The sequence below is a fragment of the Cibotium barometz genome, chromosome 29, assembly GCF_041138505.1.
Source record: "Cibotium barometz isolate CiBa-2024 chromosome 29, ASM4113850v1, whole genome shotgun sequence".
Taxonomy (NCBI): Eukaryota; Viridiplantae; Streptophyta; class Polypodiopsida; order Cyatheales; family Cibotiaceae; genus Cibotium; species Cibotium barometz.
The window spans coordinates 49,363,077-49,368,021 of record NC_141074.1 but is presented as its reverse complement, the minus strand read 5'-3'; positions in this window follow the sequence as shown (position 1 = coordinate 49,368,021).

Here is a 4,945-nt window from a genome sequence, read left to right as displayed (position 1 = left end):
TCATCGTGAAGGTAATCCTATGTATCTCCTCTACTGTGGCGAGACAATGGTAGCCAATCTCTGCTGGGGTAGGATCTCTACCCACAATGTCATGCTACATCACAAGACAAGCATTATAACACAACTCAAATAGAGAGAATACAAAGAAAAGACATGAAGTTGTACTATACATACAAACTCGGCCTCCCATGATGCACGACCTCCAAATCCGAAGTGCGACAATCCATATCGCTCCATTTGTATTCGCCGTGCTTCTTTGTTGCTGGTTCACTACTCCTTCTAGGACCTCCTTCTTGGCTTTCTTCCACTCGCCCTTATGAGTAGTAGATGGCTTGCCGTGTCCATTTTGACCGGCATCTATTCGGGCTTTCTCCTCCTTTGCATGTCTCCTTACTACTAGAGACCTCCTATTCTTAAGTATGTCTTTGATTTTGTGTTGCATCCATCTACTGTTAAAGCTTTGGTTATGAGGATTAGGATACTTCTTGTGGACAGCTTTAATGCAATCATCCACTAGGCTCTTCCTTTGCTGCTTAAAATGTATAAAACAATCTTTATAGTGTGCAAAAACTATTTTTGGCGCAAGTAGTTTACCACCTCCTTTCCATGAGAGTCATCAACTATGCTGCCCACATCTATGATATCATAATATGATATATCACCATGATGTGGTGGTGACTATGAAGAACTATCCCCACCCCCAAAGAATTGCTCTAGGCATCCTCTATCTCCTCTACCTCCACTCTCAGTGCTAGTGCGGTGTGAGGTACGATCGCTACTACTATCTCCACGACTACCCTCCCTACGACGACGACTGCCACTCTCATGAGAGCCATGATGACTGTGAGGTGTCACATCTCCTAAAGGTGTAGGTGTAGGAGATGTTGTAGCACTAACTGGGGCTGACGAGTAAGGGGTGAATCTAAAGGCAGGTGAAGTGCCTAGCACTTGGGTAAAGTGCTTGGCAAGGGATTGTACGGCCCTGATGGTAAAGGGGTGCTTGCTGCATAGGCTGCCAACTGCTCGGGGATGGGAGTATAGCCTAGCAAACCGTCGTTGCTTGATGAGAGCCTCAACCTGTGGGTCTGTGTGGGACAAGAGGACTAGGACCCAGGCCACATCTATACAAACAAAAAAAATATTATGAAATGAAGACTCCCCGGCTCTTTAAGTCAATTGACCTTGGGAATCATCTCATTTAAGAAAGCATGTAAGCCGTTATGCAAGCCGAGAATCGTCTCATTCCCGGCACTATGCGTTATGCAAGCCTTGCATTATGTATAAAGCTTATGCATAAGGCCTTAAGCATAAGGCCTTATGCATAAAGCACTATGCATAAGGTCTTAAGCATGAGGCCTTATGCAGAAAGTACTATGCATAAAGCATAAAGCATGAGGCCTTATGCATAAAGCTATGCATGAGGCCTTATGCATAAGCTATACATGAGGCCTTAAAGCTTAACATGAGGCTTATGCATAAAACTTAAAGCATAAGGCATAAAGTTTATGCATAAGGCTTATGCATAAAGCATAAAGCTTAAGTATAAAGCATAAGGCTTATGCATAAAGCTTAAGCATAAGGCCTTAAGCATAAAGCATAAAGCTTATGCATGAGCATTATGCATAAAGCTTATGGGTAAACCTACAAAACAAATCCCTAGCACCCAAGGATGGAATATTAATAGAGGAAAGAGAAGAAAGATATGAAAGCACTTACCTCTTTTTCGTGATGTTGAAAGAGAGGATTAGAGGACCTACAAAACCAACAAAAGGGTGAGCAAAAGATTAGTAATGCATACATACAAACCAAGAAAATATTAAGAAGATTAGTAATGCATACATATAAAAGATTACTAATCAAATATTAAAAAAATATAAGCTTATGCATAAGGCATAAAGCTTAAGCATAAGGTCTTAAGCATAAAGCATAAAGCTTATGCATAAAGACTAAAGCATAAGGCATAAAGCTTAAAGCATAAGGCTTCTGCATAAGGCATAAAGCTTATGCATAAGGCTTAAAGCATAAAGCATAAGGCTTATACATGGGGTTAAAGCATATGCATAAGGCTTATGCATAAAGCATAAAGCATAAAGCATAAAGCATAAAGCTTAAGCATAAGGCCTTAAGCATGAGGCCTTATGCATAAAATATGCATGAGCATTATGCATAAAGCATAACGCTTAAGCATAAGGCCTTACGCATGAGGCATTATGCATAAAGCATGCACGAGCACTATGCATAAAACTTATGGGTAAACCTACAAAGAAAAACCCCAGCACCCAAGGATGCAACAATAATAGAGGAAAGAGAGGAAAGATATGAAAGCGCTTACCTCCTTTCTCATGATGTTGAAAGAGAGGATTAGAGGACCTACAAGACCAACAAAAGGGTGAGCAAAAGATTAGTAATGCATACATACAAACCAAGAAAATATTAAGAAGATTAGTAATGCATACATACAAAAGATTAGTAATCAAATATTAAGAAAATATAATAAACAAACCAAGAGGCCTACCTTGGTTATTTGAAAGTGAGCTATATAAATACTTGATTAGCTTAAGCACAAAAGAAAAATAGAGTTCAAGAAGAAGAGCAAGAGTAAGATCAGCAAAAAGAACAAGAAGAAAAGGAGCAAGAAGAAGAAGAAGAAGAGAAAGAGACTCACCACAACTTTAAGGTATGTACTAAGGTAAACTCTTACTCCACAGTCCTTTGTAAAGTAGATTTGCAGCCTAGTGATGAAGCTTGAGATGACAGAGGCTTGAGAGGGTGAGAGAGGGTTAGAAGCTTGAGAGGGTGAGAGAGGATTAGAAATAGGGCGGGATGCTGTTTGGAAGAACTGCGTTTTGTCAAACTACTGGCAAAACACTCTCGGGTTCAATTTTCAATCTTTTTGGCCATCGTGCGCGTCTATTTTTTCATCTATAACGCATCTATACACGCGTCTAAAAACTTGTCTATTCTGCAGAGAGTAGACGCGTTTATAGACGCGCTTGTAGGCATTTTTAGACGCGTGTACAGACGCGTTTATAAACGCGAAACAGAACAGTTTTTAAACACACATAGAAAGATAAAAATTATTTATTCTTTTTTTGAATATGTAGGATGTCTTCATCAATCAGTTCTTCTAGTGATGGTGAGTCCCTTCGTGTTTAGAATCGAGATCGTTGGTTGCAACAAAAAATAAAAATGTATGTGTGATGGTTGTCAAGGATGTATGCGTCGACAACGTAGCATTACGATGAATCACATTTCAATGTATGGAAAATGGGAACCGATGGGGTCAATGGTAAGTATACTTTGCTTATATTGTAAGAATTTAATTAAGAATTAGTATTCAATGAAGACTCACATTGAAATACTTGTGTGTAGGATAATGCGCTGCGCCCTTCTATGTTAACTCATAGGTGGTGTCAAGAGGCCAAGCGTCGTAGAGAAATGGTAGAGGCTTCACAAAACATAGAAGTGGTGGAGGATTGGAATGATGGAGATACAAGCCCACCACCCTTTCCTCATGAGATGGTGGAGGAAGAGGTTTTAGAAGATATGGTACGTGCTCTATTTGTCAATGAGCGTAGTGAAAATGAAAAAAGGGGCAGGGATCAGAATCTCTTGCTGCTCTGCCCCGACCCACTTGGGCCCTCATCCGCCACTTTCTTCTCTAGACACCCCGGCTCTGCTAGTTAGACATGGCTTGCTCTGGCTATGGAAAATGATCACCTTAATAATGCGACTTCGATCCCACTTTTTGAGGGATGCACATATTCCATTCTACGCGCTGCTCTCGAGTTGCTCAACTTGCAAACAATCTATGGATGGAGCAATGCAAGTTTGAATGCACTTCTCAAGTGAGTTTTCTACTTTCATAAATTGTCTACATTCATAAATTGTCTACTTCCATTATAGATATATAAGAAGAAATTATTTTTTATATTAATGTATTTGATTGTTTTGTCGATAGGCTTTTGTCGAAGATGCTTCCAAAGGAGAATAAATTGCCAACCTCAAGAGACCAAGCAAGGCACTTTGTGACATCTCTTAGAGGCTTGGATTATACTTGCATCCATGCATGTATCAATGATTGTGTTCTCTTTCGTGGGATACATGCGGTGGCTCAAGAGTGTCCTATTTGTGGCAAGTCAAGATATCGAGAGAACCTTAAAGGTCTACATGTGCCGTGTAAGGTGTTGTGACATTTTCCCATCATTCCTCGCATCCAACACGTGTTCAAGTACAAATCTATTGCAGAGCTCATGTCATGGCATTCCTCTCATCGATCCAATGATGGAAAGATGAGAATTCATGCAAACACTCCTATATGGAAGCACATTGAGGAAATGTGGCCAAGCTTCAAGGAAGAGCCTAGACATTTGAGACTTGGATTGGGTATGGATGGTGTTAATCCTTTTGGAATCAAGAGCACCTCATATAGTAATATGGCTAGTGGTAGTGGTGAATGACAACATTCCTCCATCCATGGCAATAAAGAAAGGACATGTCATGTTATCCCTTCTCATTCCTGGGAAACATAAGGTAAAGAATATGGATATATATCTTGAGCCCTTGATTGATGAGCTTGAGATACTTTGGAGAGGTATCCATGTGCATGACATATGTCGGCCTCCATCTTCACGAGACTTTCTCTTGAAGGCCATATTGATGTGGACGATGCACGACTTTCCTGGTTATGGCGAGTGTTCAGGTGAGTCAAATGGGTTTCTATTCATGATGATTCTTTATTATCATTGTATTATTTTTTGACATGCTTGAATGTCTATGTTGTTTAGGTCTCTCCACATCTGGATACCATGCATGTCCTATTTGTGGTCCATCATTGGTGGCATTTAGGCCAGAGAGCTTGAAGAAAGTGATATATGAGAGTCATCATTGATTTATTCCTCATCATTATCCCAAATTTGTTCGTTCTTGGATGGGAGTCTCTCCA